This window comes from Coffea arabica, chromosome 11c (assembly GCF_036785885.1).
Source record: "Coffea arabica cultivar ET-39 chromosome 11c, Coffea Arabica ET-39 HiFi, whole genome shotgun sequence".
NCBI classification, from domain to species: domain Eukaryota; kingdom Viridiplantae; phylum Streptophyta; class Magnoliopsida; order Gentianales; family Rubiaceae; genus Coffea; species Coffea arabica.
In genome coordinates, this window is record NC_092330.1 from 34,616,068 (window position 1) to 34,630,418 (window position 14,351).

A 14,351-nucleotide genomic window follows, 5' to 3' on the forward strand; every position below is an offset into this window, starting at 1 on the left:
TCCCGCGAGGGGCGCGAATCGTCTTAAGAGAGTGACCTAGTTCGCACCTCACCTAGCCAAAATTACTTTACTTCTCTTTCTTTGACTTTTGTTTTGCAGGTTGATCGGGCTTATCAAGTTCTAAAGGAACAACAAGTAGCAGCTTCCCTTGCCTGCAGTAGTTGGTGCTAGATGAAAGTTCAAATTTGGAGGAATTCCCTCTAGATTTCGAAGCATCGATACACTGGAGACAATTGAGGTGTATCATTCAACATAGCCTGTTGCAGATTCAGCTAGGCAAATTCAAGATTCACCGTGGTACGTGGGAAACGGTGGATCGAAAGTCTTGATTCACCCTCAGTTTCAAGAGCAATAAAGGAGTTTTTCTGTAAATCATTTGAAAATAATGTGTCTTGCTTAAATTGAATTGAGTGTATATTTGATTTCCATCGTTTGGTCGTCATACTGTAGTGTTTGAAAAAGATGTGATATTGTATAAGAAAGCCTTCCAATTATTATCTCTCTATTTTCATATGAATTGAATCAAAGGGTCTTCTATTTTTTGTCTAGTTTCTCAATCTGGCAGTTATGATCCCAGCTAAACCTTAGCTTGTGGAGTTGTCATACAGAAATTGCTTTAACTTAAATACTCGCCCATGTATCCATCCTGGTTATATCTTTTTTTTTTTTTCTGTAGTACAACTTAATTCTTTTGTCTTCACATCCTTATGATTCTACCAACAACTTATAATCCTGTAAACCACTCCTACTACTACCCCCAAAAATATTGTAATAACAATGATAAAATTTCACTGCATTGCTGGTTTCTTCACATTTTGTACTTTTCCAACTAGAACATCGTCCTAAGCCAATAACACTCCTAAGATGTCAACTATTCAGATAGTATTACTTTGATGACAGAGCCAAACAATGATGATTTGACCAAATAACATTTAAAACAGTGTAAAGAATTCTTGCAACATGTTATTGAAGTCCACTAATGTACAAAGAAGGCAAATTGTACACTTGCGAGATATCACTATCCTCTCCTCTAGTTTACCTAAAATTTAGGAAGAGATTATGATTTTGATTTTCTGAACGATAACTACAGTAGTTAAAGAAATGCAAGAGATAGAAGTATATTTGTGTAATTTTTGTTCTTGGAACTTTGGCAGGACATTTTTGAAGCGAAATACAGAACGTATGATGAAGAAATTAGGAAAAGCAAAAGGCAATTGGCTCTGTTTGGATTCTCCATTTTTTGAACAATAAATTTCCATATATAATGCTACAATAGTATACAAATAACTCCAAAAATACTACATAAATACAATATATCAAAGACAACTACAAATATATGAAAAAATTAAAAAAATAAAATCACTACCACCACTCCCATCCACCACGGCCATCATCTCCTCATTCCTCCTCTTTCCTTTCCCTCCCTCTTCCTCCTCCCTCTCTTTCATCTTCTTTCCTCTCCCTAGTCCCTCCCCCTTCTTCCTCCCTCTCTTTCCTCTTCCCCTTCTCCCCTTCCTGACAGGTTGTCGAGTGTGTGCAATAATAAATGCCTACTCGGAGAAAATATAATTTTCTGTGTATAGTAGTGAGTAGGATCGAATTCACATGGACTGAAAGTAACTGTTTCTTTTGAAATTCAAACTAACAATGGGGTGTTTTTGTATAAACGATGACGATCAAAGGAGTTCAAATAAAAATAAATAGCTAACTAGAAATTAAATGACAATTCACTAAAATCATATTAATAATAATTAAAGGTCTAGCCAAGAAATAACTTCAGCAATGGTTGACCTAACTGATCATCGATACAAAGGCAATTCCAATTATTTACTAATAAATAGGTTATAACTGTCAAACAAGCGATGGCAGTCAACCCCTCCTTACTATGTCGGTGACTAAGGTATGCATGTTAATCACTACTCTAATTGAGAAATAAACATAGGTACGCCCGTAAAATTTAATTTCTCAATTGCGTTACGTATTAAAGGAGCCCTATTCTAACCAAATAATACACTACCAGGGTTATTTCAGGTTGACCCGTGTATTCCTCTGACACAAATCTATTCATGCCAGTTGTCACTATTTCAGAGCAATCAAACAATTACGGATTTAACGCCCCAATTGACAATAGATTACCCAACCAACTAATTATCCGGATCCAAAACAATCAATTAATTGAAAAGTCATAAGCACTAGAATCAAAGAATATGGGAATACTAATAAGTAGAAGGAAAAGATAAAATTAAATCGATCTCACAATTTTTAGACGAATCAAAGCATCCGTTGTTCCTTGACTAGAAAAGGGATTTAGTTCATCCCGAATGAAAAGAGCCCACGTGAGAATTCAAAAATAATGTTCACGGACATCGTCTTGATTGAGTAAATTCAATTGCATTGCAATAAGGACGCAAACCCAAGCTACAGAGAGTGATACATTTTTTTATTTGGTCTTGACATCCGAAAGAAGAAAAGCCACTAAGAGACCAAAGAAAAGTCAAAGTCTCAAAACTAAAAGTAGTTTGCTCTTGACATGTGTAGGAAGGGAACCACAAGGAGATGAAAAAGGGAAAAGTCAAAGTACTCCTGGCATGCGAGAGGAAGAACTACCAAGAGTCCACTAGAGGACGAAAATGAAACAACCCAAAAAACTACTCTAAAAGCTCCCTTTCCATTGTCTGCTTCTATCCCTATCTAATTGCTACTGCTATACGACACTCCCCCGAAAGAATCAAGAGGACTCCCCGTCTTCTCTCCTTTGAATGCTGTCTTCCGCAAATTATCAAAAAGGGGTCGCGTCTTGATATTCCAAAAATGCCCCTAGATGCCTGCCACTTGAACTCCTTCTTGATGATTGTCAAATTGGCATTTGTTGTGATATTTTTGTTCTACTCCCTATAATAACCGCGTATTTCCAAAAATGAGTAGAATCTGACAATTAATTTATTTCAGGTCAGGTAATAGGGGAAATCAATAATAAAATAAACGATAAATTGCAACCTATCAATTCCCCCCTACCTAAACCATGTTTGTCCTAAAGTATGAGAACAACAAACAAACACTAATATTTGATAATGGCCATTGGTCCATCTACCATATTGCCAAGATACCAAGAAAAATATATATCAAGCATCAGTGATCAAGATCCAAGAAATATCACTCCGATTAGCTTCTAAACCACAAACGCCTCCAATTTCAGGTTAACTAGTCTAAGAAAAAGGAATGGTCGCTCAACATTATTAGCGAATGGTCCAACTATTAATTAAAATCGCAACATTAAATTCATAAATCGGCAAGCTGACTTTTTCACACACTAACACAACCTTTATTTTTTTATCACATTTTTCTACTTTTCTCCTTTTTTTTTTCCTTTTTTTTCAATGGGAACAAAAGATTTAGTCTCTAACCAATAGAATCTTTTGACACGAGCTCCAACATTGGTTAGATGAAAGAGCCGGTTACTCAGCTCCTATCGCCACGCGATCATGTACTCATGGCAATTACTATTTTTTGACGCGAGAATCGATACTTTTTGTGAAGATCCCTGATTACTCGGTAGTAATGACTAGTGGAGTACAGTCAGCTCTTATTTACAATCAATTAATACAATAACTCACAATATCACAAAGAAAATAGCAGCAACTAGCCTCATTTTTCAAACATGGAGAACTAAAGTTAATCACTAGACCAATTCATATGAAAATGCCAACAATCATTTCCAATACCTAGAAAAGATAACCAAAAATTAGAAGAGCTACATAATCACCGATATTCAGCAAAGAGATGTTCTTGGATTCAACCACATTAACTTGATATACTTTTATTACTAAAACTTGACAATAGTAGCATTAGAGTCAACAATCCAACATTAAATGACACAAAGTAGCAAAAACTAGACAAAAACGAAAAATAGAAGAAGTAACTAAAAGATAAAAATAAAAGAAAAACATCTGAAAAATAAAACTAAAAACACTAGTACCCCATCTGATCACCTCCCCATACCTAAATGACACATTACCCTCAATGTAACAAATAGATAGGAAAAGTAAGAAGAAAGACAACGAAACTCCCCTGAAGTCGTCAAAACAATGGCGATCGAGGCCAAGACCCGCATGTGCATAAACGCCGCCAAATTCTATGCCATGTTTGCCACGTTGACGTCAATGTTGGTCACCCTAGCCTTCAGATTCTGAACTGGCGTCAGGAGTTGGTACCAGTCATCAGTCCCTGGGGGTGGAGGAGGCGAGGTGAAGGTAGACGAATCGGGATCATCGCCAGCATGGGACGAATGGGCAAACGAGGATCGAGCGGGGACGCGAGATGGTCCCAAGGGAGTGAACCGGTAGGAGCTGTCGACGTACTCAATAACTCCCAGCTTCTCCAAGCACTCCACATTCAGAAATTCCATTTCAAAAGCCAAATGAAGGTCGTGATCCTGTAGATTAAGAATCCCCAACTGAACTGTTAAGTGTGTGATGTAGGACTCGAGGATCAGGGGTTTGTTCTTCTTTGCTAAAACGGTCTTGAACTGTGCTGCCAACCAACACCCCAGATTCACCTTGACATTGTTCTTCATATACCAGATGAAGAAGAACTCGGGTCATGAGAGTATACTCGAGCTATCTTTGCGACCTGAGAAACTGTAGGTCAGAAATCGCTAAACATATCAGACACTCGGGTTCTTTAGAAATGAGCTCCTAGATCTAGACGGGTCATAGCGTTGCCTGTCGACAGACATGCCGTGGTAGGAGAAGAGAAACGGCTCCACATAGTCACAGGCACTCTCGGCATACTCTCTAGTCTCAGCATACTCCCGAGTAATGAAATCAAATGCCAGATTAAACTGAGTAATGGAGAAATTGAACTTCTAACCCATGAGACAGGAATGAATGACATTGGGAGTCCCAACAATATACCTCGTAGGCAACTCAAAATCAAAAGTAGAGTAAAACTCCCTAATCAACTCAACAAAAGATGGACAAAAGATATCACGATAAGGGCGCCACCGGATGGCGGTAAACATCTGCTCGACCTCCACCCATATACCTAGGGCAATCATAGCAAGTTTCTCATAACACTTGCAGGATATGATACGCCGCTTACAAACTTTAGCGTACCGTTGCTGATCAACGGGCTTAGTGAAATTCAAATGCCCCCCAAAATGAGCGGGGGCAACCACATGAGCACCCGTACGCCTACCTAAATGGGTTCGAACACCGGAAGAAAAATGTTGGTTGGTAGGTGCATTCACAGGAATGGTGGGCTGGGGTTGAGGCTGAGATTGAGAGGCTCTAAACCTGGAAGATGATTTTGGTCTCACCATGGTCGCGAGCAGTGAAAATCAACAGCAAGTGGCTCGCAACAGGTCAATTAAAATTTAACCAATGGCACTAAATGGATCAAGTGTCACCGGTGGCACGGGATCCAATAGACAAATGCAGTATTTATCCAACCAAAGGCACAACAAAAATTTCCATCACAAGATATAGAGTGTGCCAACAACAGAGCAAAATTAGAACAGAGCTATTGCTACCAAAGGCTGCCAATGTATCAGTCAATAGTAGAATCTATACAATCCCAGAATTGCAACAAAGGCTCCGACAGACTTAGCAAATAAAATCAATTGAAGTCAATGTGTGAGGCAAGTGGAATCAAGTGACAGAACACCCCCAAAAATTTAATATGATGCAACTAACTTCAATAAATAGCGCAAGGGTCACAGTCCCCTCCCAATTCAACAAACAACCCAGAAATTGTGCCGCTAAAGTTTTAATAGAAGTCAAGCAGTCAATGCCCAAATAACTCCCATAATCACCCCAAGTTATGCACTAATTAGACCAGGAAATTACACCACAGTTGATTCCCAAAAGTGGCTCACGCACTTGAAATTTCAGAAGTTAGGTAGAGGGTGAAGTGGGGGAATACCTACACCATGATGACGGCAAGGTGTGGCGACCAGGGCGGCGTGCGATGAACTGTGTCAGATGGAACCAAAGAGAATGGCGGCGCGTCTAGCTGGCTCAATGTCGACGTGGGCAGCAAAGGCGAGGAGGGTGGCTCACACGATGGCAAAGTCGCAAAGAGGGCAACGCTGCACTGCTAGCAATGCAGAACATTACGACTGCTCTGTTGGGCTTGGCGTGCGGCTACGTTGGGAAAGCTACAGGGGTTGGTGGTTGGCGTCGGCTGGAGGGGACAAGGGAAGAGAGTGATAGGTTGCAATTTTACCATTTATTTTATTATTAATTTTCCCTATTACCTGATTTGATGTGGATTAATTGCTGGATTCTACTCACTTTTCATAATTTATATTTATTTCAGGGAGTAGATAAAAAATACCACAATCAATGCCACTTTGATAGTTATCGGAGAAAAAATTAAATAGAAAGCTTGCAAGGGCATTTTTGGAAAAAAAGGGACACAAGCCCTTTTCGATCATTGGACCGAAGTCTTGTTTTCGCTGGAAGCTGCCGCACAGTGCAGGGAGAAGACTATCAGATACAAAATAGAAGATTGCAGGGGATTGGAGAGGAGGACTACTTTGGAGCTTTTCGTCCTGAAGTTTAGCCTCACTTTTGACTTTTCTTCTTCGTCTTTAATAGTCATTCTCCACGGTTGTGAGGAGAAACAATGAGGAGCACTAGCTTAGCATTTTATTGACTTTTTCCTTTAGATTTCCTTTCGCTTGTTCCCACGCATGTCAGGAGATTGGAGCCTACTTTCTTTGACCTTTCCTCCTTGTTTCTTTTGAGTGGCCTTGCTCTACGGATGCTAAGAACAATTAAGAGATTCAATTGTTACCTATAACTTTCGTTTGCTTTCTAATTGTTCGACGAATTGGGGCCTCCCGAAATGCAGACAATGGTCGCGACTTTTGCTGAAATTTTGTATGGGTTGCGTTCATCAAATATGAACTAATTCCCTTACTCTAGTCAAGAAACAATGGATGCTTTAGGTCACCTAAGAATTGTGAGATCGATTTAATTTAATTTTTTTCTTTTATTTATTGGTATTCGCATATTCCTTGATTGCTATGCTTATGATTATTTAATTAATTGATTGTCTTGGATTCAGATAATTAATTGATTTGGTAATCTATTGTCAATTAGGGCATTAAATCCGTAATTGTTTAATTACCTTGAATTAGTGACAACTGGCACGATTAGATTTGTGTCAGGGGGATACGCGGGCTAATCTGAAATAACCCTGGTAGTGCGTTATTTGGTTAGAATAGGGCTCCTCTCATACGTAAGGCAATTGGGGAATTAAATATTACGGGCGTACCTAAGATTGTTTCCCAATTAGAGCAGTGATTAACGGGCGTACCTTGATCACCGATACAATAAGGAGGGGTTGACTGTCATCGCTTGTTTGGCAATTATAACCTATTTATTGATAAATAATTGGAATTGCTTGTGCACCGATGATCAATTAGGTGAACCATTGATGAAGTTATTTCTTGGCTAGATCTTTAATTAATATTGCCTTGGTTTTCGTGAATTGCCATTTGACTTTTAGTTGCCTACTTTATTTAATTTTTAATTATTTTCTTATCTTAATTGATTTATGCCTTTAATTATTGTTACTCTAAGTTCAGTGAATTATTGTTTAATTTCTAGTTAGTTGTTTATTATTTTTATTTTCTTATTTGAATTTATTTGATTGTCGTCGTTCCTACAAAATCACTTCCTGTATTACTTTGGATTTCTTAAGAGACAAATATATCCAATCCCTGAGAATACGACCCTACTTGTCCTGTCTACAAATTCATAATTATTTGTGAAAAGTAAAACCATCCCATTCGGGTATATCGGATCAAGCAAACTCTTCGGAAATAGGGTGAATCAAGTAACCTATTGCACACCTAGAGTCCCTGCTCTAGTACTTGAAATTGAGTTTTGGTCATTTTAACTGGTAATTAGGTTTAATTTTATTATTGTACAGGTTTCGACCCCCTGTCAGAGAGGAAAAGAGGCGAGCTGCCTCAGTTCAGCAAGGTCGGTGCAGGCGGCGCTGGCACGACGGCGTGCGGCACGCGGGCTTCAGCAGCGGCGATGGCACGATAGTGGCGTGAGAGTGGGCAACGTGAGTGGTTGCCGGCTCGTTGGTGGAAGGATGCGTTTAGTTGGAGAAAGAGAGAGAGATGAGGGCTGTGCACGTCACTGTGGGAGAAAGAGGCAGCAGACAAAGGGCTTCAGGTGACAGAGAGAAGAAACAGGGGAGAAGAAGGAAAGAAAAGAGAAAGAAAGAAAAAGAAAAAGAAATAGTCTTTTTTTTCAATCATGTGAATGGAAAATCAAAAGTTACGATCAAACAGAAAGACTCTTGTTTTTTTTTCCTTCCATTTTTGAATTAATTTATTATTTATTATTTAAAAATTTTTAATAGATTTTTTTTTAATTTTTTTTACTTATTATCAATTTTTTTTTCTTTTGAAGATTTTTTTGTTGAAATTCGAAATTAGAGATAAGAAAGAAAGCGAAATGTTTCTTGAGGTTTGAAAACTTATCTTTCTCGCGAAAATAACGCGGGCAAGTCACGAAAGCAAGAACCCTTCTAACAAAACCTTTCTGACCAAGCACCTGGAAGTCGTATTGTGCCACGCGCCCAGTTGACGCGGGCGCATCAAGTCAGAGAGATACCTATGCCGCTTCGAAAACGAAAATTGAAGCCAGAAATCAGTCAAATTCAAGGAAAACATATTTAAGTCATCAAACAAAACTGAACAAACAACTAAAAGAGATTGGGTTGCCTCCCAATGAGCTCCTTTCTTTAATGTCTTTGGCTAGACATGACTAAGGAATGCTAGTTGGAGCATTTTGGCTCGTCCAAACGTATCACCTCCACCTCTCCATTTGCAAAACCCTCATAATAGTGTTTAAGATGATGTCCATTCACCACAAATTTCTTATCTGTCTTAGTAAGCTGGATTTCCACTGCACTATAGGAAAAAACGTGAGTAACAATAAAAGAACCAATCCAATGGAAACATAGTTTACCTAGAAATAATTTGAGTCTAGATTGGTATAAGAGAACCTTCTGACCAACAATAAAGGTCTTCCTAGAGACTTGATGGTCATGGAACGCCTTACTTCTCTCATTTGTAGATTAGTACATTCTCATACGTTTCGTTCCGCATTTCCTCCAATTCCTGCAAGTCCAACTTTCGACGGATACCGGCTTCCTCTAGATTCATGTTGCATTGCTTTATCACCCAAAAGACCTTGTGCTCAAATTTCACTAGAAGGTGGCACGGTTTCATAAACACCAGTCTGTAGGGTGACATCCCTATAGGGGTCTTGTACACCGTCTGATAGGCTCAGAGCGCATCTTCCAACCTCTGACTCCAGTCCTTCCTATCGGGTCACACCATTTTCTTCAGGATGGACTTGATTTTCCAATTGGATACCTCCGTTTCACCATTGGTCTGAGGGTGGTACGATGTTGAGACCTTGTGGAGTACACCATATCGTCGAAACAACGCAGCTATAGTCTTATTGCAGAAGTGCGTCCCCCTACCACTAACAATGGCTCTTGGCATCTCAAAACGCACAAAAATATTATATTTGATAAAATCCGCAACCACTTTCGAATCATTAGTCCGAGTAATCGACTGCCAACAATATGCATATAAAATCAAATGAGGTAGGAAAAGATCCTATAAAATCAACACCCCAAGCATCAAAAATTTCTACATAGAGCAACGAGACCTGCGGCATATGATCTCTATGGGCTATATTGCCTATCCTTTGACAGGAATCGCAGGACTTACAAAATAAGAATACATCTTTAAATAATGACGGTCAATAAAATTCACTTTCTAATACCTTATGAGCAGTTCTCTTAGGTCCAAAATGACCTCCACAAGCAAAAGTATGACAATAAGTTAAAATCGACTGAAATTCATTTTCACTTACACATCGTCTCATCACTTGATCAGCTCACCTCTTTCACAAGTACGGGTCATCTCAGATGAAATACTTGGTATCGCTCTTCAATTTATCCCTCTTCGATTTGGGCCAACCTGCAAAAAATTATCTGTTACTAGATAATTGACTAAATCAGTATACTGAGGCAACCTAAAGTTTTTTAAAGCAAAGACAACAGCGAGAAGCTCCTTCTCAGTATTGGAGTAATTCAATTGGGCACTATTCAAGGCTCGAGATCTATAGTAGATAACGTGAATTGCCTTTTTCACTCTCTATCCCAACACAGCCCCTACTTCTTGGTCACTGGTGTCGCACTCGATTTTGAATAGTAGACTCCAGTTTGCGGGTTGAATAATAGGTGGTGAGGTCAATAGCTTTTTTAACGTGTCGAAAGCTCTCTCACACTTGTCATTGAACTCAAAGGCCACATCTTTTTGTAAAAGTTGAAATAACGGGGCACCAATTTTTGAGAAATTCTTGCACACTCGCGGGGTAAAGTAAAGCAGATATAATATCTATTTTAGCCCTGTCAATCTCAATACCTTTAGAAGACATAACATGTCCTAGAACTATCTCATGTTCTACTATAAAATGATATTTTTTTCAGTTAAGCACAAGATTAGTCTTTATATATCTTAACAGGATCAATTTTAGGCTATCTAGATAGGTATCAAAACTATTACCATATACACTAAAATCGTCCATAAAAATCTCAATAATTTTCTCTACATATTTTGATAAGATGCTTACCATATACCTCTGGAATGTGACAGGTGCATTGCACAATCCGAATGACATTCGTCTATATGTAAAGGTCCCGAATGGGCACGTGAAGGCCGTCTTCTCTTGATCATATAGTGCGATTGCTATTTAAAAATATTCTGAAAATTCATCCAAGAAATAGTAATAAGCCCGACAAGCTAAACGCTCAGCCATTTGGTCAATGAAAGGAAGAGGAAAGTGCCTTTTTTGTGACGATGTTCAGTCTACGGTAGTCTATGCACTGCCTCCATCCCGTGGGTTTGCGCACCGACACGAGCTCACCCATTTGATTGGCCTCCATTGTCACTCCTGTCTTTTTTGGGACTATCTGGACTGAATCATCCATGGGCTGTCTAATATCGCGAATATGATCCCCACATCCAGCAACTTCAATATCTCCTTTTTCACCACTTCCATCATGAGGGGATTGAGTCTCTTTTGAACTTGCCGTACAGGTTTGGCATTCTCCTCCAGCCTTATCCGATGCGTACAGATGAGGGGCTGATCAACTTAATGTTGGCGATGGTCCATCCTATCGCCTCCTTATGCTCCCTAAGGACTTGGATTAGCTTCTCCTCCAAGGTTTTCGATAGTGCAGCTGAGATAATCACCGGGAGTGTTTCGTTGTCGCCAAAATATGCATATTTCAAGTGTTTCGACAAGGGTTTCAACTCCAACACAGGTGCCTGCACCACAGATGGGAGAACCCTTTGATGAAGTTCGAAAATGAAAATAGGTGAAACTTCATACCTTTTCATTGTGGTTGGCAACGAGTGTAATGCCCCTATTGTGCATTTCAAATTTTCACTCCACTCTATTTCAGGAGTTGTTTCCAACTCTAAGTACTTGGTTAAAGCAACCTCAAACTCGTCCCTGCTAACAGTTTCAAACACTTCATGCACCACAGGGTCAATAGCACTCACAAAAAATAGAGCTAAAGTTGGAGTTTGAGGGATATTTCATAGTATTAAAGATGTTGAACTGAACAATTTTTCTATCAAATTTCATAGACAATGTACCCTTATCAACATCAATTTTTGTCTGTGTTGTGATAAAAAAGGGTGTAGTTAATAACAAAGGTGAGGGGTCAGGGAAATGATTATTATTCATATCAAACACATAAAAATAAATTGGGAATACCAAATCATTATTTTTGACCAACATATCCTCAACCAACCCATCAGGATATGCATTGGTTCGGTCAGCTAACTGAATTATTATCTCAATTTTTTTTAATGGATCTAGGTTCAGAGAAGCATAGATAGATTTGGGCATTACATTGATTGATGCTCCTAAGTCCAACATGACTTTTCTAATCAGGGTATTGCCTGTTCTACAGGAGATAGTGAATATGCCTGGATCCCCGCACTTTGGTAAAAGTTTCCTCTGCAGGATCGCGGACACGTTCTCCCCCACAATGACTCTTTCATCTCCCCTCAGCCGCCTTCAGTTGACACACAGGTCTCTCAAAAATTTTGTATACTTCGGCACTTGTTTGATGGCGTCTAACAAGGGAATATTGATCTCTACTTTGCGGAACACCTCCAGGATCTTTTTTTCCTTATCTTGTTTCCTCGATTTCTCCAACCTGCTAGGAAAGGGAAGTAGGTTAGTTTTAACTGTAATGACTAGATCCGGGAGTACCGTTAGATTTGTGCCATTGCTGTCCTCCTTCTCAAATTCATTTTCTCCTTTCCTCATCTTTGTTCTTTGAAATCGTGAGTTTGGACCCCTAAATTTTTTCCCGCTCTTTAAGGTCATCACACTTACGTTCTTTGCGTTCAATTCAGGTTGAGATGACAATTTGCCCTGGACTTGAGATTCTAGGCGGTTAATTGCAATCGCCATCTGACTCATCTGACTCTACATGGCTTGCACCTATCCCAATTAATTTCTCATACTTTGCAGATCAGAATCCGTCTTTTGTTGATTAGCAATCAATTGCTTCATCATCTCTTTCATAGATGGACTTGAGTTTGAAGAGGGTGGTGACAGGCAAGGTTGATACTACTGGTGATACTCTTGCTATCTATTTGGTGCAAAATTGAGCTGCCTATTTCCTCCATAATTGAAGTTCGGGTGATCTCTCTAGTCGGGATTTTACGTATTCGAATGCGAATCATAGGACTTTCTTGGCACGGACGTGTAACCAGCCATGTTCACTTGCTCTGCACTTTTCTCTTGAATCATTCGGCACATCTCTTTAAAATAACACATACTAGTGCAAATCCCACACACATTGGCCTGAGATGCATTTTCTACAGCCAATTGTCTAATAAAAGAAGTCAACTCAGTCAATTGCTATTGGATAGAAGATGTATCTATCTCATTCATTTTTCGTGCCGGAACATTTTCCCTCGTACTAAACTGTTGTGAGTAAGGGTGCATACCAATCGAGTAGTTTGAATCGAGCTCGCAAAAGTAGCTTGATTAGCTACTCGACTCGAGCTCGATTTTGTTCGATCTCGAGTCGAGCTCGAGTAGCTTGAGTATATGAAACGAGTCGATCTCGAGTAGTCAGGATGAGGCATTTTTAGCTCGTCGAGTAGCTCGAGTAAGGGTGCATGATCAAATCAAACTCGAGTCAAGTACTTGACGCGATATTGAGCTCATGTTAAGGGTGCAGGATGAAATCAAGCTCGAGGACTTGAGTACTCGAGCTCAAGCTCGAGCTCAAATGGCACGTCGAACTCAATCAAGTCGAGTTCGAGCCTATTTATGGTACTATCGAGTCGAGTTCGATTAGCTACTTCTCGAGCTCGAACTTTGGAGGTCAGCATCGAGTTCGAGCTCGAGTACGTCACTACTCGAGCTCGACTCAGCTCGATTTAATCCCTAGTTGTGAGTTCTCGGCCATTCCTTCAATTAGCTCTCACGCTCCTTGAGGGGTCTTGTTCACCAGTGCCCCTTCACTTACGGGATCAATTATACTCCGGTCCCTGAAGAGTAGCCTCTCATAAAAATATTAGATGAGCAGTTGCTCACTTATTTAGTGTTGAGTGCACTTGGTGCATAACTTCTTGAATTGCTCCCAGTAATTATAAAGCAGCTCCCCTGGATGCTGTTTGATACCACAAATCTCCTTTCTTAGACTTGCAACTCGAGACGCGGGAAAATACTTGTCTAAGTACTTTTTCTTTATCTGATCCCACGTGATGATACTACCTGGTGGTCGATAGTACATTCAGCCCTTCGCAGAGTCCTTCAAGGAGAAGGGAAATGCCTTCATTTTTATCTGCTCTTGTGTGATTTTCGGGGGGTTTCATACTATTGCATACAATATCAAACTCGTGCAAATGCTTATACGGCTCTTCACCTGGCAAATTATGAAAAGATGACAAGAGATGAATTAGACCAGATTTTAATTCAAATGGAGTGTTATAATTAAAATTTGGAAAAATAATGCATAAAAGCTGCTAATTTAAATCAAGAGCTGCCCACTCCCTTAGTGTTCGTGTATTCGCCATAGTGACTTCTTCTTGCTCTGAATCACTCGAAAAATCACTAAGTGAATCTGCTGGTTCAACTTCTGACTCAAGTCTCTGAGATACAGCACTAGAGTGCTCTTCTCTGCGTTGTCTGATCGCTTTTCTTGTTCTATGCGCGATTTTTGATATCTCGGGATTGAAAATTAATTCACTTGTAAAAGAAATATGAGGCATA

General features: G+C 39.6%; 1 non-coding gene across 1 annotated transcript; it reads left to right on the top strand.

Annotated features, from left to right (window-relative positions):
- Positions 1-13,675: 13,675 nt before the first annotated feature.
- On the top strand, positions 13,676-13,782 carry LOC113717429 (small nucleolar RNA R71). The gene has a single exon (XR_003454360.1). It is a non-coding gene; the product is annotated as a small nucleolar RNA R71 (small nucleolar RNA).
- Positions 13,783-14,351: the final 569 nt, after the last annotated feature.